The sequence below is a fragment of the Oenanthe melanoleuca genome, chromosome 4 (assembly GCF_029582105.1).
Source record: "Oenanthe melanoleuca isolate GR-GAL-2019-014 chromosome 4, OMel1.0, whole genome shotgun sequence".
NCBI lineage: Eukaryota > Metazoa > Chordata > Aves > Passeriformes > Muscicapidae > Oenanthe > Oenanthe melanoleuca.
In genome coordinates, this window is record NC_079337.1 from 47,526,522 (window position 1) to 47,552,544 (window position 26,023).

The 26,023-nt window shown below is 41.4% G+C and overlaps 1 protein-coding gene across 7 annotated transcripts in view; it reads left to right on the forward strand.

Annotated features, from left to right (window-relative positions):
• Positions 1 to 26,023, forward strand: part of RBM47 (RNA binding motif protein 47) — a 76,149-nt gene that overhangs the window by 38,762 nt on the left and 11,364 nt on the right. Inside the window, exon 1 of one of the 7 annotated variants that reach the window (XM_056489621.1) lies at positions 7,261 to 7,558. The exons of the other annotated variants lie outside the window; for them this stretch is intronic. The gene's annotated coding sequence lies outside the window, so the exon portion shown is untranslated. Of the gene's footprint in view, positions 1 to 7,260; positions 7,559 to 26,023 lie in introns of those variants that run through there. 7 annotated transcript variants of the gene reach the window in all.

Below are 26,023 nucleotides of genomic sequence, written 5' to 3' on the forward strand. Positions count from 1 at the left end.
TAAGAGGATTACTTGGTCCATTGTGTTAATCAATGGGAATAATAGGTAAAATCTTGATTCTGCAAACGCTCCTCCATCTGGTAGCAGGTTTACTTTATCCTGGGGACCTACACTGTAATTACTTCCTACATACAGAAGGGGCTGTGCTTATGAGTAAATCTGAAAGGGCAATGCCTGGGTTGTTATATGGACATGACATCAAGGATAGGTCTGAATGGATTTCCAGGGAAAAACAGGCTGTAGTACCAAAAATCTGTAGGATGTGCATATGGACCCTATTCCATATATTCCTATATTTTCATCTGCACAACATTTTTATTAAAACTTCTTGTCAAAGCTTAGCTCTTCATCAGCAGTTAGGTGGGAATCTCTCAGCAGAGGAGACAGTTTGAAATTGAGTAATGCTGGCATGATCGTACCACAGTGCCTGCAAAACCAGTGTCATAGGGGAGAGTGGGAGATGATCAAGTACATCTATCCAAATGAGCACCATCAGTCCCTGTGGAGAGGACTTGGTATGGTGGTGGGCATGGGGGAACCCTGCTGCCCTTGGCTGAGAGAAGGCTGAAAGGCAGGAAAAGGGTTCTGGACACCTGGAGTATCAGGACAACATGGAAGGGAGCAATGTCACAGAAACAAACAGGGAGGGTGGTGGGAGAAGGGAGTGGGGAGCAGTAAGATGGGCTGATGACCAGCTGCCTGGACTTCAGAAGAGCTGCCTGTTTCAGGGGTGTAACACACCCCACAGCAGAAAAGTGTCATAGAGTACTGAGAAACAGTATAAAGTGCCTAAAGAAGCCTGTCTTCTTGACAACAGGCAACAGGCTTCTCCTTTTCACAATCTGGAGATAAGGGGAATGGTCAGTACATCAAGTCGAAATATATTTTGACAGGCTTGACAGGCTACAGTCCTCTTCCTCAAAGCCCTTCTGAACTAAAGTCAGAAAAGATCCTCCTGATCCATTTTGTGTTGTGCAGTTGTTCCAATGAGGCAGAAGAAAATTTCTTTCTGATCAGCCAGAGTGAGAGTCACCACTATGAATCTGTACTCCCACCAAAATTACAGACAGCCCACAATAGAGTCATACACAGCTGTTTAATATTGTACTGTTGTATATGCTAAGTTTTTCACTCTGTTTTGTGCTGCAGAATATTTTGATGAAAATGGGAAGTTTGTTTTGATGTTGGATACAAATGCCATGACTTTCACTAACTGGAATAATGTACATGTCTGCAGCTGAGCATTTTTCAAGGTGGCTGCTTTCTGCACAGGTGTAAAGGGTATGTTTCAATGAAGAGTCTGTTTCTTTTTATTTGGTCTTAAAAATGGCAAATGGAAAGGAGAGCAGCCCTCTGTAAACAGAAACAGTATGCACAGAGAGATTTCTTTTAACTTTGTGATGACACATTTTCCCAACAGAAGAAAAGAGGGAAGGCATGGAAATTAAATCAGGTTAAGGCATTTCAATTTATGTTCATTCAACACTGTAGGCTCAGCTCTGCTCTTCATTTGCATTTAAACAAGGAAGTTTCAATAAAGGAATTGTTGAATTACTTGGGAGTGTCTTTAGGGCAGTGTGGAAAGACAGTGGAAACTCTTCTGTTCATTAACCACAGTGGTAGGAAGTTTACTGAGACTTCTGGCTACATTTTGGGAGATGCAGGGAGGGAGGGAGGGCCTACCCACCCACCCCCAAGAGCACATGTGTAATTGTGTGAGTGTGATGAGATTTAAACTGTTTTCACTTGCTTAGATATTTTGCTGCATCAGGACTCTAATTAGAGCTTTGTTTTGTGGAAAACTAAAGAACTAGGTTAAAAACGGGTCAAGAAGGAATTATCTCAAAAGCACACATAATAATCATTCTTAGTCAAATTTAGGAATTTCTGATGGACAAAGGCAAAACTGGTAAACTCATGCTTTTTTGAATTCTTTACTCTCTTTCCTCATGGTGTTGAGCAGCCTTCTTAAACTCCTACCTGATGAAGTGAAGGGACTCTGTGCTTGCACCAGGTAGCAAAACTTCATGGTGCAGTTCTGCATTAGCCCTGGGTGTGTAGGACACTCTAGCCACCTCACTAGACTTTGTGTCCAGAGTCCATGATTGCTCTCCTTGGCAAGTTATTAACTGGCACTTAATTTTATCTTGGTGCTGAACTTTGAGGCCTGATTGTTTTGTTCTTGACTATACCATAAAGGTATATTTGAAAAAAGGGGGTGAGGGCAGGTTGAAGGTTATTTCCAAGAAGTCAGATTTTTAGGAATTAAATTTTTGGAATCAAGTTGTCCTAACATGCCAGGCTATGGGAGATATGATCAGTGTCTTCTCTTTTTGTTTTGGTTTTTTTGTTGTTGTTGTTTTTTGAGTTTTTTGGGGTTTTTTTTTTTGTTTTTGTTTTTTTTGTTTGTTTGTTTGTTTGTTTGTTTGTTTGTTTTTTGTTTTTTGTTTTGTTTTGTTTTGTTTTGTTTTTTTGGGGTTTTTTTGGTTGTTTTTTTTTTTCTTTTTTTTCCCCTGCTTATCCAATCCAGTTCCAGGGATTCTGCTGTTTTGTTTAAACTCAGGTTTTCCAGAGTAGTAATTATGTAAATTACTTAAGGTTAATGCTATATTTCTGTGATTGAACTGCAAGCAATTTAAAAAGGTTTTTTTCTGTCTTGTAGATTAGTTTCTGTGTCAAGACAGCAGGCAAACATCTCTGTTTTGTGTCCTTCAGGCTGTTAGCAGGCAAGATCTGTGAGCCTGTGTGAGGGGGACATACTCAAGGACCTGACACACAGATGTGCAAGCAAGTCCCTCTGTTCTGCCTCTTTAATCCTTCTGTTCACCTTGACTCTGGAATGCAGATAATATTCAATATTCCTATATCTGCAGGTAGAGTTCTGATATTAGAGATTATGGCAATTCCTGGCAGAAAACCAATTGCAATGCAACTGGCATTTGACCATTCCAGATCAAACTTTCAACTGATCAAAAAAGAAAAAAAAAGCTGATTTTTTTAAATTAAGCATCTTTACAAATGTTAAATATTTTTAGCAGTGAGAGCAGCTTCTTGAGACCTCAGATTAGCATAATACATTGGTGGTTTTCTTACATGCAACTGATTTTCCTGTTTGCTTATATAAATATCTGGTACTGGCAGTTTCTAATCATATAGTTAATTAATAGTGTCTATAAGTCTCCTGTCAGCTCTATCAGTAAGAGACCAATAAGGTCAAATATTTGTGTTTTGCTGGGGTTTTTCAGAAAATTAATGTGGGATTGAGTAAAGAGGCTGGGAGGTGGTTTTTTTATGAAAACCATCACCAGAACAAATGTACTCATCTGGATCATCTCTTCAGCTTTCAAATAAGATTTATTTCTGATTCCTGAACACACTAAACTTCTCATTTTTTCCTCTGGCTGCTCATGTGAAAAAGAACAGACACAAATACCAGGAAGATGGGACCCCTTCCCCAGCCATAAACACAAAGGAAATTCACAGGGAAGGGACAGGAGAGCTGCAGCCCAGGTCACAGTCCCAGCTGTCCAGAGGGCACGTACATGGTGACTCCATACCCTGATCCATGACAAGACAGATCCAGTAGGGAAGGGAGCAGTTTTGCCTTGCTGAGGAGGACACCATGCACAACCATGACTGGGCAGGTTCTGAAGGGGGAAGTGTTCAACCCTTTGCAGCTTCTCAGATTGTTATACAGCCACTAAAATAGCTCCCCCCATGTAAAAACATGCCATCAGATAACAGGACACTCTGACTCATTAAATGGACCCTTGCCAAAATTACTTCTGGAGTGTTCCAGTTTCTTGCTTGGGTCATGATGTTAAATCATTACTTGCACTCAAGTTCTGTGAGCCAGCTACTCACTGGTTGAACAGACCCATAAATATAGCTGTGCTACCTTTTGAAAGGTTTTCTCCAAGCATTGGGCCTGACTTTTAAAAATAGCCTGTTTCTTTTGCATAGCCTCTCATCTTCAAAGCATGACCCCTTGCTGAAATCTGGTTGTGAAATATGATTTTCCCATTCACCTGCTAGCAGTGGGATGCTTTCTGTGCAGGCTGGGTGTAATGGCACAGTATTTCATTCCTGTTTGGTGATTTAAGGCTCTCAGCAGCAGGCTGTGCCATGATGTGCCTCTCTCTCCTCTGCTTGCCTGTATCTTCCCAGGGGAAGATGCCATTTCCATTTGTGTGGGGTTTTTTTAACCACTTGCACTGCAAATGCCTATGAGAGGGGGCAGACATAGGGATGTTTGCAGCATCCTCAAAATGGTCCAGTGCTAGATGCAAGTTTCTGCACATTAATAAATGAAATTTTAGTTATAGGCCCACATTTCATACAGCTACTCCACTTCTGAGAAACCAGAAGGAAAATAAATTTTGCCTCACCTGACCCCAGGGTAGGTTTTTCCTGGCAGGTTTCAATCTGTGCACTCACAGAAAGTCATTTGGAGGTATGACACCAAGCATGTGCAGCTTGCACCTCAGACCTCCAATTTTGTAACCAGCAGTTTTCACTTATATTTATTGAGTATGCTGTGTTTCTTAAGGAAAATAAAAGTAGCTAGCAGACTGTTTACTAATTTAAATTAATATCAATTTTTTATTTGTATCAGAAGCTGGGGGTGGCCTGCTAACCTCTCTCCAGCAGGCTGGCTCATCCATATAACAGGTGTCCCATATCTTCTCTAGTACCTGTGATGACCCTTCTAGTTCTGGGGCATAATTATAATTTCTCATATGCTTTTTGTTTGCTGCCAGCTCCTGAGGTATAGCAGAGGGCTGTCATGAAACTGAAGGTGTGCATTTGACCAGAGCATAGGGTCACACAGGGTCACCTGGGAGTGCAACAATCCTCTTAGAAGATTCTGCTGTGTCAGCCAGGCAATCATTCCTGGCACTAGCTGATCCATGGAGCCTGTCTGTCCCTGGAGCCACGTTTGGACTTTGGTCAGGAAGAATAGGTTGATTCTCTCTAAAGAGGACCCAAAGCAAGCACTGATGCTGTGTGGATGCTCAGCAGACCAGGACAGAGAATGACCTGGAGAACTGAGCTATCACAAGTGCTGATGTGCAGAGGGCATGGGACTGCCCTGAGCTGTTCCAGGAATCAGTGAGCAGAGGGTTTCACTGGCTGGGAATGGACAGGACACAGGTGCCATCACTGCTGTCTCACAGGTCCTGTGGAGGTGCAGGCAGTGAGCCAGCCCTTCCTCCACCAGGAATCTCCTCCTAGAAGTAAAAGTGATCCTTGTTGAGAAGGGAGTTTCTGTAGCTCCTGCTCAAGAGATGAAAACTCAAGTCCAGCTGATGTGCTTATGTTATGGCCTGTTGAGAATTTTTTTAAGCAAAAAAGCTCTGAAGTTTTGGTGCAGAAAATACATGATTAGAACCACAAATGTTCTTTTAAGAGCTCATTTTCAATTGAACTTTAATGTCTGGAATGTAATTTATGGTCCAAACCAAGAGAAAGAACTGCTGCAAAGCTGGGCAGAGACCCCAGAAGTAACCTCTATGCCAGCTACAAAAGCTGGGGCTCTTGTGTGCCACTCTGCACTGAAATGCAACATTTTCCTTTTCCCCATGCCACACCTCCAGTTGTTGGTTCCTTTTTCTGAGCTAAGAACTGACACTGAGTTGTATAAAACATTGTGCTCCTAGCTTGACAGGCACTTAGAGAAACTCCTAACAGGTTTTGCTGCTATCACAAATTTGGCCTGCTCTCCTGCTGTTCCTTATTTTCTTTGATAATCCCAGTCTAAGTGTATAATTATATTCATTCTGGCTGTGCAGCTGGGGAAGCATTGACTTCCCTGTTCTGATGAGAAACAAGAGTATTGTTTGATATTAAACAGTATGTTGTTTTGGTGCTTTTGCTGCTTTGGAGTGTAAGGACATCAGAAACAAAGCCCTCTAATGGGATAATAAATAAACTGTGTTTTCCCTTTGCTGAAATAAAGGCACAGTAGTGCAGTATATTAGCTGTCAGGGGTTTCCAAACCAGCAGGCAGACAAGCAGTGGGATTGTTCCCTTATACATCCTTATCAGAAGATATTGTCCACTCTTCAGATTTCTACCTGTCCTTGGTGGTTTTTCCTTGTTTCATTATAAGGTCAGCTCTTCCAGAATACATTTCTTTAAGTCTAGGTTAATTTTAAAATGTTATATGCTTAATGGAAACAAGTGCAGCACAGTCTCAGAAAATTGATTTTTACTGAGGGTTAGTAACATAACTGTGTACATTTTCAATAAAGTTTCTGTGACCTGGGCACAATGTGAGTGATTAAAGTTTGTGTTTGAGAGACAGGACTGTTTTTTTATATGTTGCTGTTTTAAGACATGAGTAATTAAAGTCAGATCTCCCAAGCCCAGTATCTAGGCACCCATACAGTCTTCAAAGGCTCTTGAGCATGCTTAGTTCCTACTTATCTCAGTGTGAATTTGACAGACAAGTGCTGCAGGATTTAAAATCATTATAGCAGGCTGATCTATGACTAACATAACTTATTAAGTCTGCTTTCCTACAATACCACTGTAGGAATGCGGAGCAATTCCAGCTCTAGTCCAGGTTCCCAGCAATTCCTATCCTCCCAACCTTTGTCCCTGTCCTGAGCTCCTCTCTGCACCCTGTCCTGCAGGCTGTGTGGCTGCTGTGTGCCACAGGTGCTGTCACCTGCTGTTGTACAGCCCTGCTGGCCACTGCTTCCCCAAATAGCACTGGGGCTCAGCTTCTCTCCCAGCTTCATACAAATGTGATCTCAGAGTTAGTTCTGGCTTTCCCAAGGCTGCATGAACTCTCTGAGACCTCTCTCCACCTGTGAGCAGCTTGACTGCACCTGGTGCAGAGATCCACAGGTCGGAATGTGCAGATGAAAGACTGGCAGACATGTCACGAGTTTGTAGGCACTGCAGGGTGAGGGTGTGGGACCATTTTTGGGAAACCAGGATGGGAACAGCAAAACCAGGAAAAGCATGCAAGTGTTAGGATGTGCAAACAGGGAAATTAACTCAGGCAAAGACAATGAGTCTATTATTGCCTGTTTGCTCAGTTACAGCAGCAAATGTTTGCCGTCTGTGCCAAAATGCACTCTCCCCTCTTCCAAATTTTACAGTAGTTTCTATGTATGCTTTTCAGTGTCACAGCAGCTTTACTGCTGGAGCACCTGCCATAAGCCAGGGTGGCTTTAGCCTTTTAACCATGAACTAGTGCTGGACTTTGCTCACTCTGCCGTGCTAACCTTTGGCCAGCTGAAGCAGGAGAAGCTGGCTGCTCTTGGTGAAACATGGTCACAGTGTACCCAGGGAGGAACCTTCTGTAAAGTGCCCCTTAATCAGCTCCAGTCATCCTTAGGGCTTGTAATGATTTAGCCTTCGTTGATAGCTTCAGCAAAAGAGCATCTGAAAGCACAAGGTCTGTCCTGCTGCTTCTCTGTGACCTCCAAAGTCCCTGGCTGAGGTCTCAGGAGCTGGGGACACAACGCTGACCGAGGCACCGGGGGTGTGACAGCTCAGCAGGGCACGAATCTCCTTCTGCCAGCCACTGAGGAACGACCTCTAGGTCAGTAGCCATACCCCATGGCAATACTTATATATGTTTCTCATGGTATTTAGGAGGGGTTCAGGCTGTGTCAAAGGGAGCCTGGGCAGTAAGAGACCAGTTTCAGTCTCTTGGGGAGTAGTAGATGCTCTAAAATGCAATGTTCATTGAGGAAGTGGTTATGGAAAATCTTGTTTCAAAGTCTGTGTTCTTAGCCACTAAATGCATGAGACTGTCTTATGCTTTAGATAGGAAAATTGATCCTTTTAAGAAGCTGACTCTGCTCTGAGCATGACTGAGAATCCCTGTTAGAAGCAGGCAGTCACTCTGGAGGCTCCTGCTCTTCCAGGTCACCAGGGTCCTGTGCATGTACAGGAACCCTCATGCTGGGCTCCTCAAATGCTCTTTTATGTTATGTTTCATTCGCTAAGGTGATCAATAACAGACCAAAAGTAACCTTTTCAAGTGTATAAAATGGTCTTTTCTGGAGTAAATATACAGAGAAAAAATATTACATGTTTTCCTCTGTGAAAATATATAGCTCAGTAACAGCATAAAAAAATTACTATTCCTTTGTTGGCATCATCAAAGCAATTTTAATCCACTTAGATTTCATTTCTAACAATAATTGTTCCCAAAAGAATTGAGAGTTTCCAAAGAAAAACAGTTTAAAGCCTCAGAATAACCTTCATGGGTCTTGTGGTACATCTTCAGAAAATAATTTTGCTTCACTTTCCAAAGACTAGAGATTAGAGCAAAGCAAACCTCACCACCTGATAGCTTTATTTGCTTTTTCTGGAATGTGCTCTCTTTTACATACCACCAGTTTCATACCATGAAACATACGATAAGTCAAATTAAAATCCTGATATGACATGATTCTTGTCAAGCATGATGATGTGGCACCAAGAGTGTATTGGTTTCATTCAAATAAACTTATACACTAACAAAATTTCAACCACTTTTTCATATACCCCTAAATATAAACTGAGCAAATACTTTCTCCTACAGATAGAAAATTCAGACCTCAGAGGTGATGTGAAAGTCTAAGTACTTGGACAGATGACAATCTGGTGGTTGCCACACTAATCTATGTGCTAGATAACAATATATTTCATATTCATATTAACATTCTGTGCTGATCTTTTGAAATACTCACCAGTGAGGTAGCAGGAAGGACAATGTCCTCATGGATAGGTCTCTGCCCACCTCCTTTGGTTCTCTGAAGACAGCACACAGCCCTACAAAGGTCACATTTCAACCATTTTAGCTTGCACAGAGACTGTTGCAGCTCTTTCTCTGGATATTTGGTAAAATGCTTACTTTGAAGATGACACCTATACATATTCCCATCAATTAAATGTCCTTCCTTTAGGAGTAAGTTTACTTTCTTTATTTTTAGGAAGTGCGAAGTCACTGAAATTTTTTTTTTTTTTTTTCCCCAAAAAAAGGGAGTATCTCTGCATACTTACTGCCATTTGTCACTCATTTAACACACACTGACAAGCTGCAATTTCCTGTTTAATTGCAGATGCATCCTTGCATCTCATATCTCAGGTGCATGGTGAGCAATATTTCTGCCCCACAGCTGAGAACAGTTGATCATATGGGTTATATCTCTACTAACAAATAAAGCATGCTAGGGTGTTTTCCTTGAACCCAAAGACAGCACAGGAGACAACCTTTTAGGTGAAGTCTTGTCCTTCCCCCCAAATCAAGGTGACCTCAACCACAGGCCCTAGCTTAGGCAGTCCACATCCACCCTGCAGAAGACAAGAAATCTGAAACACAGCAGAGCTGAGAGTGCAGATATGGGTCAAAAGAGCTCATTTTGTGGCTCCAGCCCCTCCTTTAGCCAAAGTAAAAGTATCTCCCTGTCTCAGGACCATTTCATGTAGCTTCCAAGCCTGAACTTAAGGATTTAGTTGCTGCCAGTTTGGAAATGTCCTCTTGAAAATACAGACCTTCTCTTAGAGACAGGAAGTGTGGGGCTTAGGTTCCTCCTGAATGAGTCATATCTCCTGCTTAGATGTTGTCAATGGTTCAAGAGTAGCAGATCCTGGGTCATTGTAGTGGTATTTTCTTCAGTGAGAAAGGGAAAGAGCAATTTGGCTAGTGGATTTAATAATTACAGACATTCAGACCATTCTTTTCATTCCTAAACGTTTCTGCTATTATGGTCCTTGAAATCACAGACACTTTGCCTGGTTTATCTTGTCAAATATCTATTGAGGTAAGTTGTGTGAACAGCACTCTCAGATTTTTCTTTGACAAAGAAGCATTTTATAGCAGAAGTGTAGTTCTGTAAAAAAATAATCTTTCTGTGATTATTGAGAGCTGCCCATTGACACAGCCTTTGAGCACTTTCAAGTTTAATTAGGCTGGCTCTACTCCACAGGGGGACCTGAGCAGCTCTGGCACTCAGGGGATGATGCCTGAGAGCCCCACACCAGCAGTGGGCCCTGTCCCAGGTGCAGCTGCAGAGGTGAAATCCCCTTTTACTATTTAAGCATGTTTGGTTAAGGTGAGCACTTTTACCACAAGGCTGCAAAGTTTCTATCAAGAGTCGCTGATGTAACACTTCTGTTTGTGTGCTGCACAAGTGGCTTGGTACAGATGCAGCTCTAGGACTTGCCTGTGCTGTAGATAACTTTTGGTGGAGTAACAGGCAAATCCATCCTGTTTCCTCCACTTCAGAAGCACATCTTAGGCTGGCAACATAGTTCAAGCCACCCCAAAGCAGTGGCTCAGGAGCAGCATGCCTGCAGCTTGTTTCTGGTACAATGTTCGCTGCTGAGAAGAAAGCTCAGCTGGAGGTTTGCAGCCCCAGCCCTGCCTGCCCTAGGGAAGGTCAGCAGTGGAGAGGAGCAGACAGGATGCAGATGCTTGCAGAGGAGGAGCCAGAGTGCTGGGCTGGGGTTAGGTAAGGCAAGGGCACGTGAGAGAATGGGTAAATCTGTGCTGGAGCACATGGACAAAAATCTGCCATGCAATGGGCCAAGAGATGTGACCCCACTCCTGCCTCATGGCAGCACCCACCACTGATGGGTGACCCAGTCATAGCAAATTCTTTCCTTGTGAAGCCCCATGACAGGTGTGCTGACAATGGGGCTGGTATAAAGTTCAGTCTGCTCAACACAGACTTCTCTGGCAATGCTGCCTTTGCTGTGCATGCCAGCTCAGATTCTGCCGACATCATCAAAAGCTGCTTTTTCTAATCCTGATAGTAAATCAGTTTTCTGAGAAATGGAAGTTGTGGACATGTAATAAAATATAAGAGATGCTGGAGTTAATGTATATTGTAAATTTCACAGCAGATCATTCAGTCTGCTGTGGTCTAAAATTTTCCTTCATGTTACCGGGAGGCAGAAAAATAAATTTGCCTTCCTAAAGGAAACTCTGTCAGTTTCCTTATTGGATAACCTCCTTTTGCACACAATTTCCAAGTGATGCTTATAGTTTCATTTTCAATAAGACATTAAGAATGAAAATAGAAAAGCTTATGCCCTGGCCAAAGATGATGTCTGTTGGCTGAAGAGTTTTTCCTTGAGTATACTTATATTCTATGTGAGCTGTAGTTTTAAAAGCAAAGCAATTACTGGAAGAGACTGTGTGTGCTAACCATACTTATTTTCATACCCTGATTCTGAAAGCCACCTGTAGATATACATTTTTAGGTCTTTACTCTCCTTCTCATGAATATGTATTACACAACCCTGTGGTTTTCTTTGCAGAAAGAAAATCATGAGAGGAACCAGCAAAAATGTTGTTTGCCAATAACCTTTTAATTATCAAAATTGTTTGGTACACAGTTGGCTTGTGCTGGATGGATATCCTTGCTAGTCACAGGAGGTGGCCATCAGATACCTTTTGGTGACCTATTGAGCTCACACTATTCTTCTGCCCCTCCTTCCTTGATCCCTCCAGGACCTTCAGCCCCTCAATAGCTACAGTGCCAAAATTCACCAGCAGCACACAAACTTATAAGGAGTTGCAATTTGCTATTCTACCCTCTGGTCTCCTGGGATGATTCAGTGAACTCCATGGTGTTCCAGAAAGGCTGTCGTTTCTCTGTACACTGTGGAATCTCACTGGCCTCTTCAGAGGAGGAGCTGTGCTGTGAAACTAGATTCAGCAGGTTTTAAAAGAAACCCTTCCCCTGTTTTCCCATGGATTTGCTCAATGCCGGTGACCTGACAAATGCTTGAAGCCAGCAGTGCTGGCAGAGGGACAGGTCCCACCCTCCTTTAGCCTCTGCCAGCACAGGTGCTCAGGTGCTGGGGGGTGCATGGTGCAGCTGCACAATGCTTGTGGCAGCACACAGAGGCTGCAGTAAGGATGGGGTGGGACCCTGTGTAGGCAGCACCAGTTTAATGTGCTGGTGAAGCTGTGGTGTGAAAGAGTGGTCTGGAGCAGCCACATCAGGCTAGCAAGGGCAAAACTTTTTTCCTATGGAGTGTTTTATTTACTCTAGACTGAAAGGCAATTATTGTATTAACCTCCCTTATAGATACGTCTATCCAGAACCCACCCTGTATTTATTTTAATGGAAAGCAAACATGCCACAGAAATGTAATGGCTATGGCCATATAAAAAAACCCAAACCAATAAATTTTGTGTTTTGCTAGTTTCCTTCTGTTTTGTGTGCTAATTAAAATCTGTTCCACTCCATGGGTTTATTCACTATCTGTCTTCTTACATTTTGGAACTTAAAGCCTGCTTTCAAGTTTAAATGGGGAAACTGAGCCTGATTGTTACAGTGATCCTCTGTGCTGACTTTCATTGCAGAATGACAATAAAATATATTTTTGCTAAAAATAGAAGAAAACCTTTGCCTAGTGACTGTAAAGGTTATCAGAGCAAATCCCACTGCCCATGAACCAGAGAAGCCTAAGACTTAAAAACAAACTGGGGAAGCCCAAGGTGTCTTTGGCCAAATTTCTTCCTGTTGGTACCCCACCTTCAGGTCTGTGGTTTCATCATCTCTGTGGTGGGATAAGGCATATGGCTGGCAGAGCAGATGGGGAGTCCATATTTAAAAGGGCAATTCTCTGTGATGTGGCAAGGTAAAGATCCAAACATTGGCAGAGGTTAGCCTAGAAGAATCTTGGGCATGAGAGAACTTGGAAAGCTGTGACAGACTTTATGTTCTCTGAAAGATCTCCCCAGATTTTGGTCTGCAATAGCTTAGGAAAGTCAGGAAATGACAAAATGTGCTGGATTAACTCACGTTGTATAAGAACAGGTGTAAAGTAACATGTTGTTAATTTAAATAAAGTGGTGTTGTCCCTTTAAACATTCAAATAGGCAATAAAATTGTTCTATAAACATGTGGGAACCTGTTCCACCAAATATAGAGTGGCTTAGTTAAAAAGAGAAGGAAATTAGAGAAAAGTAAAAAAATGCTGTTTGTTACACTATGAGGTGCTAATTTTTGTGGCTGTATTGTGACTGATACTGGGTTTATGTGGGAATATACTGATCAAGACTTTTTGAAATTGAGATTAGAGACCTTACCAGTCACTCTTAGATTCATGTGTCCTTTCAGTGAAATATTTTACTTGGTACATTCCCTTCTCATTCCACTGCAGTCTCTCAGTAGTTTTTGAACCCTAAATAAAACCATAAAGGCCAACCTATTGCTCATTCCTTACTCTCCTTTCTCACTTCACTTTCTCACAAGTTTGCACTGTCACATAATCCTAAGTTTCCATTATGAAATATCTCCTGAAAACCTATTTACTACCATAATCAAAAAATAGTCACTCTTATCCGGACAATGACAGCTCGCCAATGAAGTGATGAGCCTGTGGTCAGCTTCTGGATCTCCCAAAACATTTGGGTTTGGTCTTTCTAAAAATCTCAGAAGGCAGATCCAATGCTTCATTAGTGCTTCTCTTCATACCAAGGAGCCCAGTGCACTCCATCTGTAAAGGCTAGTTGGTGTGTCTGCTTGTAGAAGAGAGACAGCTGAGTGGAAGCACACCAACTTGTAGAAAGTCTTTTCTGCATCAGGGAGAAGGTCCCCGTTCACAGGCATTACCATATTCCAATGAATATCACTTTTTTCCTTCAAATTTCCAGCCTTTTCTATCACTGTATTCAGGAGAATAATTATTTAGGAAAAATCTTTCACCTGCATTAGGAAGAATAAAAGGCAATGGAAGGTTTAAGGGAAACATGGGCATGGACTGGTCTGTACTGTTCCCTTTCACATCTCTTAGGATTTAGCCACTGCCTCACTGTCAATAATTTAAATGACAAAACGACTAAATATATATGTTATTATTGTAACAGTGGGTGGGTTTTGTTCATTGTAGTCACTGTCCATTAGGAAATAAGTGCTTATATTTTTACCCCAGAGCAATGGATGCTGTATAAAGAGAGGAACATGATATATATATAATCCATCCTCCCTGCTGCTTACATGGCTCTGCCCTTAACACTTTTCCACTCTTCCTTACATGCCATCATAGAGAAGTATATAAAGAGCCATGCAATCATTATGAACACAGTTTGAAGTCAAAGGAAACCAGGTGTCTAATGTCAGGGAAAGCTGGGAGACACACTGCAGAATTCCCTCCAAACTTCTGAAGTTCCTTATAAAGGCACAGTCTGCGGGGAAAATTAATATATTTTTAAATTCTGCCACTCCGAATGGTAACACTTGAGAATACCCTGCAGCAGATGATCTGTTGATGATCCTTGCTTTAAACTGGGAAAATAACTTGGAACCTAACAACAGGATGCAGCTGAAAGTGAACATAAGAAATGAAAGCCAAGGGTTTGAGAGGCCTCCCTACATGATCCTAATTGACACAGCATTTGAACAGCCTTCTAAAAATGAGCCCATCAGCTCCCGAGCATCAGTGCTTTTTTACTCACACCAGAATAGTCTTCTCTGGGCATTCAAGTACACACACAATTGTAGCTGATAGGATTCACTTTACAATACTTTTAGCTATAAGTTTGGGGTTTTTTCCAACAGAAAAGTATGAAGTAAGAGATTTTTTAAAATCAATTAATTTGATGCAATTTTGCAAATTCTTAACTGCCAATTTTTTATACTCACTTTCTTATAGAGATCAGGGATTGAGGCATGGATCTTATTTTGGTAGAATCTCCTAGATTTCATCCCCAGTTTTGATCCTGATTTTTTCCATAGTCTTGGGTAGACTATTTAAATTTCCGTGCTGCAGCTGCCCTGCCTGCAGGGTAGTACCTGCTTCTCTGCAGCTCTTGTAGCCAACGGGTTAACATTTGCAGGGATGAATTCTGAAGATGAAAGACTTGCACAGTAGACTTGGGCTGCCAGCACTCTGGGACCAGGATCCAGGCTCCAGGTGTGTTTGTACAGTGCCTAACACACCACAGCCCCAGTACAGTGGATAAACAAGTATAAAAATCAGGAGCAGAGTGATTGCAATCACCCATTGATTTGCAGTGTAAGTAGAACAGCTCTCCATGTTTGCTTTCAGAAACTGCCACAAAGATGCTTCTTTTGCCAGTCTTTGCCATCCTCCACATTTTTCTCTCTAACTTGGAGCCTTCTAATATTAGAGGGCTTATCTCTACACTCACCAACTCCCTTACCCCTCTTCTCTATTGGCCAGCCTCTGACTTGGCAATATAAGGTTGTTTGTTAAGTTTTACATGTCCAGACTAAAGGACTCAGAGAACAAGAATAAATTATGTAGGATCATCTCGAACAAACTGACAGTGCTTCCTGTGCAGAATATACTTGTATTTATGGTTTGTCACTGAGAGTTTAAGACACTTTTCCTTGCACATGTCGATGTCCTGAGGTTGTTGCTTGTGTGCTGCTTGGATGGAGGTTTGGACCAAGCTTTCCTTTTGGGGTGGGGAAAAAGCAGTAAAAAAGGAGAGAAAGAAGAAAATAATGATTATGCCAGTAAAAAACACCAGGGAAAGGACAGAAAACTGTAGTTGTTTTGCTGCTGCAATATGCTGTTTGCTTTTCACCTTCTTCAGGCTGTCTCCTTTCCCAGAAATTAGCCCTGCTCCCTCTTCTCCTGCTGGCTGGTTGTGCACACTGCTTGCCAACCGGGCAAATCTATCATCCAAAGAGTGTTTCGGAGCAGTTCCTCCTCTTGGCTGCTTGAGAAGGTGTGTTGTTTGCTTTGCCTAAGTGCTCCCAGGGCCTAATGCTCCGTTGTTATGTACAGACCATTCCTACTGTCATGAATCATGTTTTACCACCCCTGTGCTTTTACTTCTGCACCAGGTGCTTTTTTTCCTTTTGAGCAAACACGTTGGAGTTTCCGTGTTTACTGCTGACACAGTGCATGTCGGGTACACGGCACAGGCTGAGTTATTCCTGCCGTCCCACCGCCGACATGATCAGTAAATCTATAGCTCACCCCACGAGCTGCAGACCCTTTGTTTTACCTACAACCAAAGGTAAATTGATTCAGCGCAGCCTGAAATAATTTTGCCAGACAACATAAAGAAAACAAAATGTCTCACTGAAAAAGCCTCATGCAGTCAAGCAAAATATGCCCTTATCTTATCTGTTGTGAGTAACCCAAGCTATTTGCACAACGCCTTGTGCTAGGAAGGAGTTGTTTGTACATGTTTCACTCCTTTTTTTCCAAGTTTTGAATTTTAAATGAAATCTTTCGCTGCAAATTCTTATTACCTGCAAAAATATTAGGTTTCTCTTTCCTGTGCTTCCCTGAAGGTTGGACGCAGCCCTCCCTCTAAAGATCCCTTTGTTGCAGATAGTTTTCTATTAATCTTCAAACCACTTTGGAGAGCTCTCCGCATCTGGCAGCACTAACATCCCCTCTCCCTCCGTCCCACCCACTTAGCCTCAGCCTAAGAGCCCTTAACAAATGACTCCCAAGGAATTTAAATGGCTAACGCTCGCTGGCCAATAAAGAGATGCATAAACTCTATAACCAGGTTGCACAGCTCTTGCCATTAGGAAGAAAGGTTGCTCGGGCAAGGGTGCGAGTCCCCTTAACCTGTTGCACTTCGATCGCAGCGGAGAGGTAAGGGAAATCTTGTTTGCTCTGCAGGGCTTTTTTATCTGGGTTTCATTTATCAGGGAGTTGAGACCAAAAGTGTGTCATCATCAAGGTATGGGTTCAGGGGTTTGCCTTCTTTTAGAGGGTCCTAAGGGGTTGTTTGAGAATTAAGCAACTGCTTGTAAGATTGAACTGTGAGATCTACATGTGAATATCTAAAAAAATTTGCATAGCAAATACCAAAACTAATGTCAGAACAATGAACACTAAACCACTGAATATTTTAGACAGAAGAAAACAAAATCATGTTTCAGAGATATCTTTTCTGCTATCTTAAATTAATGAAGTAAAAGGTAGCCAATTTCAGGTGCTTGACATTGTGTTTTCAGTCAGTCAGTCTGTCTCTGCCATTGTCTGCGCCGCCTGGTATTTTGTTCTGCCTTTTTGAGAGATTGACATAAAAAAATCAAATTTGAAAAGTGGATTATCTGTTTTTGGTGCTGAATTTGGGGCTTATAGATTGAAGGTGGCCAGGAAGGTGTAAGTAAGCAGGGTATATATGTATTATTAATATAAATGAATCTATATAGCTCAATCGGCATACTGAAAATTTGACAGCATTTAAAGAAAGTCAGCTTTGATATTTTTTGTACTCATTCTACTTAAGCAGTGTGTGAAATGTGCAAGACTTGTATGTGACATTGGACACGTGACATTAATCTATTCACCCTTCTTTATTTAATCATTAATTTATTGTTTTATTGGGGTCAGTACTGATAACAATAGCGAAGTTTGAACTTAAACAAGAAAAAAAAATGTAGTTGTTGAAAGTTAAGGTTCAATTAAAATCAGTGACAAATATGTCAGTTTATATGTGGATCAGATGCAGCAGCTGTATATAATAGTGTCCTGTCCTGAGGTAGGTGGGATTGAAGCCATGATTCAAAATGTATCTGCAAAGCACTCCCTCTCCCTTTGTACGTCCAAGCTTGCCATGGATGACAGCCTGTGCCCAGAACATCTGAGGGATGTCATGGCAAATGTTACTGCTGTCCCCTGCAGTGCTCCATGGCCTGGCAGGCTGGGTTGCAGAAATGGCATCTTCTTCAATGTTATTATCACAGCTGGTCTCTGCAGGCCTTCACACCCAGAGCAGTCTGCAGTCGGTATTAGCTGGTGGTGTCCCACCAAAGACCTTGCCAGTGTGCATAAGAGTTGAGAGAGGTTTTTAATTAAATTGGCATGGGTAATCCAACAAAACTTCAAAACGTGTCCTTTATGTTTGTCAAGACATGGCCACATGACTGTCTGTCAAGAACTTGTTGTAATGTTGTTGGTTTGATTATTTTTCAATGGGTTTCTCATACATCTTTGCACTATATAACAAGATTACATAATCTTTTACATAAAAATAAAGTTAACAAAGGAGTCATCATTTTGCTACTCCTTTTAAATAATTTCCATTCAATTCTGCATTTCAGCTCAGTCTTTGCTGAAGAAATTATATTTAATCAAATGATCCTCGACTTCTTTCTTCGGCTTCTAATTAAAAAAGAAATAATCTCACTTAAGGTCAACAAAAGGTGAATTTCAAATTATATCTGTCTCAAATCCCACTCCTTTTCTGGAGTGAACAGAAATTTAATTTCAAAACCGTAAGTATTTCCAAGTGAGCTTTAATTTCAGTAGACTTAAAATATCTTGAATTAACCCAGCACAGGAGAGTTGCCCCCTGAGAGAGTTCCTGCCTTGGTTAAACATTTTTTTAATTTATAATATTAACACTGGGCACAACGAGTAACAAGTGCTGAAAATCTCTTCCTTGTACTTGTAAACCTAATTTCTCAATTCTCCAATCCAGCGTTCAAAGGTCTGTACAAACTTCTTAGATCAGAGGTCAGGTGCAAATTGCTGCACTTTGCAGCTCCTTTCTGCCGACATGACAGAATTTCACAGGAAAGACGATTGACTTCCAGCCCCCACTCCCGGGCAGCGCCAGGCAGTTAAAATGGTGATATGTACAAGTCAGCCATTGGTACCTGAGTTTAATTAATAACTAGCTGGGTTTCAGTGGTGCAAGGTGCATATTATAAAAAGGGTCAAATGTCAGTGCACAAAGGAAAAAAAAAAAAGGACAAAACCCCAGCCACTGACTAAGCCAAATGCTTTGAGTTTAATGTACTTTCAGTAGCGAACGTTCACATCCCAGCTGTGGTTTGCTTTATGTTGATTTTCATTGCGGTGACCTGAGGGGGAGGGAACATGTTGAGCCACTTTGAGCTTTCCCTGGAATCTCTGCCTCCTGCTGAAAGCAGGGTTGCAGGTTGGGCCCCGTTGTTGCAGTGTTCACGTGGTATACAAAGCTTAGAATGTTGCAATAAAAGTAGTGCATGGGATAAGGGTAAACTGAAAATTCTGAAGCTATTTTTATTGTAATAAATTTGACTAAGCGAGTAGACTTTAAATGAACAGGTAGGATGTGTTATGTTTCACTCTGGGATCTCTAGGAGAGTTAGAGGAAAAAGTTTGATCAGAAAAGCTGAAAAGACAACTGTAGATTTTTTTTTAAAGATACTATTGGTTGCACTGCAGAGTGGAACATGTTACAATAATATTTATGTAGACAGACAGGTAGATAAAATGTCCTGTGTCAAAGAAACAAAGAAGTGCATGCATGCATATCCCTGCACCAGAGTTCAGCAAAGCCTTTGACAGACATTTTCAATGATTGAATTAAATCACCATGTTCATATATAAGATTTTTTTTCGGGACAAGAAGTGAAATAAGTGAATGTGTTATCTTTCCTGTGTAATGATTAACAGACGAGTCTAGTTGTGGTTTTGTTTTTTTCAGTTGCAGAACATTGCTTCTCCTGTCCTTCTCATGGCAAAAGCTTGTGAGCTTCTAGTCCATTCTGAATGAAACTCTTCTCCCTTTCCAAGCAGAATGCCTTCTAAAGCAGATATTTAATGAGGAGGAGAGGAGGACACACTTACCTGTATCAGCACCTGCAGAGAACAGTGTTTATTCGCACTTTCGGTAAAGAAACACTGCAAAAAGTGTCCCATCAAGTACAGCTCATGCATAATACGAAAGACTACACTGAAATTTACATATCATTTTTATTTTTATATATTATTTTCCTGTCTGATCATGGTAATTATATACTCTTTTTACTAGATTGAAATATGGGAATTCGGGGAGAAGGGAATGGTTGTGCTGTTTCCTGATTAGACAGATGATAATAGTGAATACACAAACCATGTCTCATCTTCTCAGCTTTCCTCAACATGTGGCTTCAGTATATTGCAGGGTAATATCTTCAGCCTCAGCCAGTAACAAGTCCTATCAAAATAGGTGAGAGTTATGAATTAGTATCAACTGGAGAGGGTAAAAGATGGAGCTGGGGCAAACAGGATAACACAGGGGTTACACAACTTGTTGAACAAAGTTCTGAATGACTTACAGGAAAGTGCATTATAAAATAAGGGAGGAGACTGGGTTTTGCTTGCCCAAACTTCCTTCAGAAGTGGTTTGAGGTGGCTGGTTTGGCACTGCAGTAGCATAAAAACACTCAAGTAACACACATTGCATTTACAGAATTCGCATTGCAGAAACAGGGTCATGTTAGTAGGATTCTCCAGGTGTTGGTGGTGCTGTGATACATTAGTAACTTTTTCATCAGCATGGGTTCATTCTTACAATGGTAAAACCATATTCCTGAACACATTTTGACTTGTAATCATCAAAAAGCCATGGCAGGAGACAAAGCTTCACTCAGGAAAGTTTCTTAATTTATTATTTGAAATATCATTACTCACATCTCATTGAATGTAATTTTTGCAGTTTTTAAGCAGGAGGTCAGGCCATTGAGGGACCTTCCTCCTGGGAATGTTCACTGCTAGGCATGGATAGTGTTTACAGATAGTGCTTACAGATAGTGCAAGTGGATCACACACAAGATTAAACACAACTTATAAAGATGATGCAGAGAGGGTTGGTAACAGAATAGGCAGGACATTTGCACAACACAAGGTGACTTAATTTTGTATGGGAATCATAATTTTAGCTCCATTTTTTAAATTGTAAATAAAATTGCTGTGAGGTAAAATTAATAAGCCAAGGGAACTGGTATAGTATGTTTAAGGGAATTAGATCTGTGATTGTTATTTTTCTAATGATAATGGTGAAAATAAGTTTAACCTTCAAATCCTAGATTGAGTCTGTAGCCAATTGTTGACTGTACAAATTCCTTGTTGAATTATCTGATTAGCATTCAAGTTTTAATCTGGGAAATTCCAGGATGCTAATTTACAGAATAATTTCAGGTGTTTTCTTCCTAAAAAGGATCAAGAAAAAAAAGAACAGATTTCTGGTAATTTTGTTACAATTTTTTTTTTAGACAAATATATCGCTTTTGATCAGTGCTGGAGAACATAACTTGCCCCTGCAAGACCTTTAAAGTAGAATTTTCTGTAGTGCTCCTCCCTATTTTAGATATATCCCTCTTGTAGCCATTAGAGTCTCACAACTGATGTCAGTCAACTGTGCTAGATGAGAGTACTGTTAGAAATATCACACTTTATTTTCTATCTCTTTCTTTGAACCTATTACAATCAAAAGTCAAAGACAAGAGATTTTGAGTTTTAAATGGAACCAACCATTTTTAACATGTTTAGCCACTTAGGATAAATTTAAGCAACTGAAAACCATACACAGACCCTCTCTGCAGTAAATCCACCCTGAAAACTGCTTTTCAGGGCCTGAACATTAACTCCTCCCTTACAAAGTGAACATAACTAACTGACCAGAATAAAATTGAAATTTAGACATGAAATACAAACTCTTGCAATGAAATCAATGGTCAGAACTCTGATAAAGGCTCTAGATTAGAATGCCAATTGTCACCATAGCAGAAATGGGAATTTCATAAAATCATAGAATCTTTAGGTTGGAAAAGACCTCTAAGATCGTTGAGTCCATCCATTAGCTGAACACAGCCAAGTCCACCATTAAACCATGTCCCTAAGTGCCACATTTTCATGTCTTTTAAATACCTCTGGAGATGGTGACTCAACTGCATCCCTGAGCAGCAGTTCCAATGCTTGACAGCTCTTTTGGTGAAGAAATCTTTCCTTCCCTGGTGTAACCTGAGGCTGTTTCCTTTTCTCCTAATTTCAGCAGCTAGCCTCAGGGCAGGCACTGTTGCTCTCTGTATTTAAGTACAGTACTTTAAGTGGGCAGAGAGCCTCTGCTTGTACATGTTCTTGTGTGAACATATGTGGGAAATACACAGTGCAGTAAATGCTGCTCCATGCACATGTCATTGTGTTCTGTGCAGCACCTGACCCAACAAGCTCCTGACCCTGGCTGAGGAGGGACAAGGTCAATGACCCAACTGAGGCATGCAGCTGATGATGGGAATAAGCAGTGCTGGCAGCAGGATAAATTGCACAGCAGACAGACACGTCATTGTCAATGATCTCTGAGGCTGCTTTCTTCCAGGCTGCCCATCACAAGCTGCTCATCAAGTCTCTCGCCAGCCATTGTTCCTGCCCCTTCAGGTCTGCTGATGCAGTTCACCACTTTTTCCACAGAGCTTTGCCAAAGTGGTCCAGATTAAGAAAATTCACCTTTTCAAAATGTTTCACCTAGCCTAGGGCAACTTCTTCACTCAGTTCAGCTGCAGGTAAAGAAGTGTGTCTGACACACTGCAGATGTTGTCATGGCCTGTTGGCCTCAGTATTGCTTTTTTGTAAAAGGGTGAAGGCATCATCCATCCCATGTAACCTTGCCTTTCCTGCCTGAAAGATCTTCAGAGAAGGGCCTTGGCCAAAAGCTGTGCTGAAATGCTGCACTGTCTTGCACTGCCCCACCACAAGTTTCAGCTTTGGACACCTGCATTTCACTCATGGCAGAATGTAGGGAACCAGGAGTGGTCCAATCCTGTTGATGCCCACACTGGCCCTGGATCCTGCAGTTTGGCATGGCATGGCTCAGCTTTGGCACAGTCTCAAAGACACCTGCTTTGTTCAGCTCATTTATGAAAATAATGAGGAGGAAAAGAGTGACAGTCTTGACAAGAAAGAGCAAAGTGATGTATAATAATACTCTAATTATCTTTAAACTTGCGCATGAGACTTGAAGCAATTCACGAGTCACTTCCTTATTTAGAATTGATGAGGCCACTGAATTTTTCTGTTCAGGGAATAGATCTCTAAACTGAGATCTAAGGCTCCTGGATTTTCAGCATTTCTGGGGTGTCTGATGTTTGTGATAAAATTACACACTTGTTCTTAGTAAGCTGTTGTTTTTGTATGCATTTTATGAATATAAAGTTGTCATGAGAGTAGAGTCAGGATTTGAAAATAAAGAACTTTAATGGCAGCCATGCTTTTAGAGCTGCTGCCTATCATCATCGTCAGGATCAACACTTTCCCTTATTATTTCAAGTAATATACTAGGAAGGTCACATTTAAACCAGCAGCTGTTATTTCCCTCTGCCAACAGGGTGTATTTGAAATTTCAGCAACTGTCTTTCCCTCTGTGGTTAAAAATGCAAAGCTGTGGCAGTTCCTTGAAGGAAGAAGTAGCAGGGTCCATGAGGACACACCCTGTTGGATCAGTGGGAGCTGGTACAGTACAGGGTCTCCAGGTGGGGCACAGGTGTCCCCATCCCTCCCCTGGACAGTTATCACATAGACAGCACATCTCCCTGGTCTCTCCTGCTGCCTGTGGTGGTGCTGGCACCTGTCCCCAAGCTTTGTGACTGCTGGCAGTTGTGTCACCCACAGAAGGACACATGATGCCACTAAAACTATGTGACACAAAACTGGATGGATGAATTAAGTCCAAACATAAACAACCTCATTTTATAGGAGCATGTGAGTGCAGTGGACACACAGTGACTGCCACAAGGACACTGGCTGTGCCCCTGTGTTTGTAAAAGCCTGTTTGACCACACTAGGATCAACAGAGGAGAATGTGTCTGCCCAGCTTCACAGGGCACTGCCCAGTGCTGGACTAACCCAGGGATAAGTGTGGACTTTGGGCATTGCTTTCTTGCTGGGGCCCCAAGCTGCCTTTGCCCTGGGACCAGGGACATCACCGTTTGGCCCTGTATTGTTGTTGATCAAGGTGTGGTATTTCTGCTTAATAAAATACCTGTCCCAGTTAATCAGCCTGCTCACAGTATGCTTTAGGTCAGTCACTGCCAGCACAGTAAGTTTGCCATTTAATACTCTGGGATGTGGGGGAAAAAAAGTACCTTTAAAAAGAAGGTAATTCATGTTTAGGGCAAGAACAATTTAGGCCCTTCCTACCAGCAGCAGAGGAGTTTCATAAGCAAGGTGAAGTGAAATTTGAATGGTTTCAGTGAAATATATATGTCTGGGAATTCACCTGTGCAAGGAAGAGTCCTTGGAACAGAGATGCTGAGCTAAGGGGCTCGTAAGCCTCACTCCTGGTGGGCTGGCAAATGTTAATATCCATCTAATATGGTGTTGAACAATCAAGCAGGATTTACCTTTTTCTAAAAAGAAGCCAAGGACTTGTTTCAGTCCTGATAATGAGTAATTTAAAACTTAGCTGTCTCCAAACCACAACTTTTCTTGTTAAAATATTTTTGTCTGTCTCTCTATTTTGAATCTATGTTATCAAGTTCAGCCGTACCTTCCTCCTCAGAGTCTAGAAACCAAGCACTTATATTTCACAAGACACTGCATTTTAATGGAGATTAAATTTATGACTTTTCTAGCATTAATCTCACACATCAGATGTTGGAAATCAGCTTGGCTTTATTGAGGCCACCTGACCCACAGTACCAGCCCATGCCTTGTGTAGACACACAATACATGATAGCAAGTTTTCATTACCAGTTTAGTGTTGACTTAAAAAATGCACAAGTAGGTTTGAACACTTTGGAAACTGGAATTTTCAAAAAGTATTTTCTTGAGAGGAATTGCATTTCAGTCTGAAAAGGGTTAGATTGTGCTGGTAGCCCATTTTGAAAGGTGTTAACAGCAGGAGAGAAGAGCTCTCAGGCCAGGCCTGTGCATTTTCTCATAAAGCTACAGATGATCACTGATGATAAATGCTCTGGTAAATTATACTTGAACTTAGTCAAGGTGTTGATTGTATGAGCCACCAGTCATCTGCAGCTTTCCAGACAACAATCCCAGACACAGAGCCCTGTAGATAACAGAGGTATACAGACTTATTTTATAAGTTGACCTAAATCAGAAGGTTTGAATGGAATTGCTAATTTTTTTAACTTAGCCTAACTTAGGGTGATAAGTACTTCACTTGCCAACAGGTGGCCCATGTAAAGGCAATAATTATTTCCCACCAAAGTGTTTGTATAACTAGTTTGCTTTATTCCAAGAAAGGTGAAGTCACACTTATAGAGCCAAATTGTCAAGTGAAAAATGAAGCTGTTTTGCTCTGCCTTAATTTTCTTAATTTCAAATAATTCCCAGAAATAAAACTAAAATGTCTGACTGTTAAAGGGCAATATCTGAATCTGAGAGAAAAGTGTATCAGCAGCAATTCAAGAAGCTTCCTATGACAGACCTGGCTTCAAAGGAATTGTGTTTACTAAAGTATCATAGTGATTCTAAGCATCAGCATCACTATTACTCCCCTCTACTTTCTTTATCTTCTTCTCCACATTTTTAGATTAAAATGGCTCAGAAGCATCAGCATGTAACATTCATGGCCCAAAAACACACACAGGATCAGGTCCAACCACAGACCAAAGCTCAGAGGTCTGGGTTCCCAACCCCAAATGCATTTAGGAGATGAACCAGGCTCAGTGGTGTTTGTCCTGGCTCGTGCAGAGGCATCTCTGGGTATAGACCAGCACAATTCTGGGCAGCTCAGGAGCTTTACTGAAAAAAATCTGAGGTGCTGAGGTTACCAGGATTTAAATGGATTTTGAGAGCCATACAAATCAGCCTAAAATTTGTGCTGATATTTTTGTGGACTTGGGCTTACTGCACTAATGAAAGATCTTCCTTAGTGGTAACCAGTGCAATGGACAGATCATTTAGATGAAGGGTATATATATATATATATATATATATATATATATATATATCATAGGACAGAGAGAAACCTGTGTCTCACTGAAAAAGACAACTCTGAAGCTTTGTCCTTTTTAAAACAAAAAAAACAACACTGTCAAACCCATATATTGGGAGCATTTCTTATGGTGGTTTTCAGTGTCTTATAAGTGTCACTGTATTTTGATAGTTCCATCAACAGACTGGTGATGACTGCAAATCATGACAAATAAATCAGTGAAGGGAAGACTGATGGAATTGCAAAACACAGTGGGGAGGAGCCAATTGTGCAACATTCAATAGTGGGATCTACTCAAGAGGCAGTTGGGATAGGGCAAGGTTGTGGCATTTGGGAGTGATAAACACAAGTCATGCCTGCTGCATGGGACATAACCAGAGCAAGTGGCATTTCTATGAAGGATTTGAGGTTAGA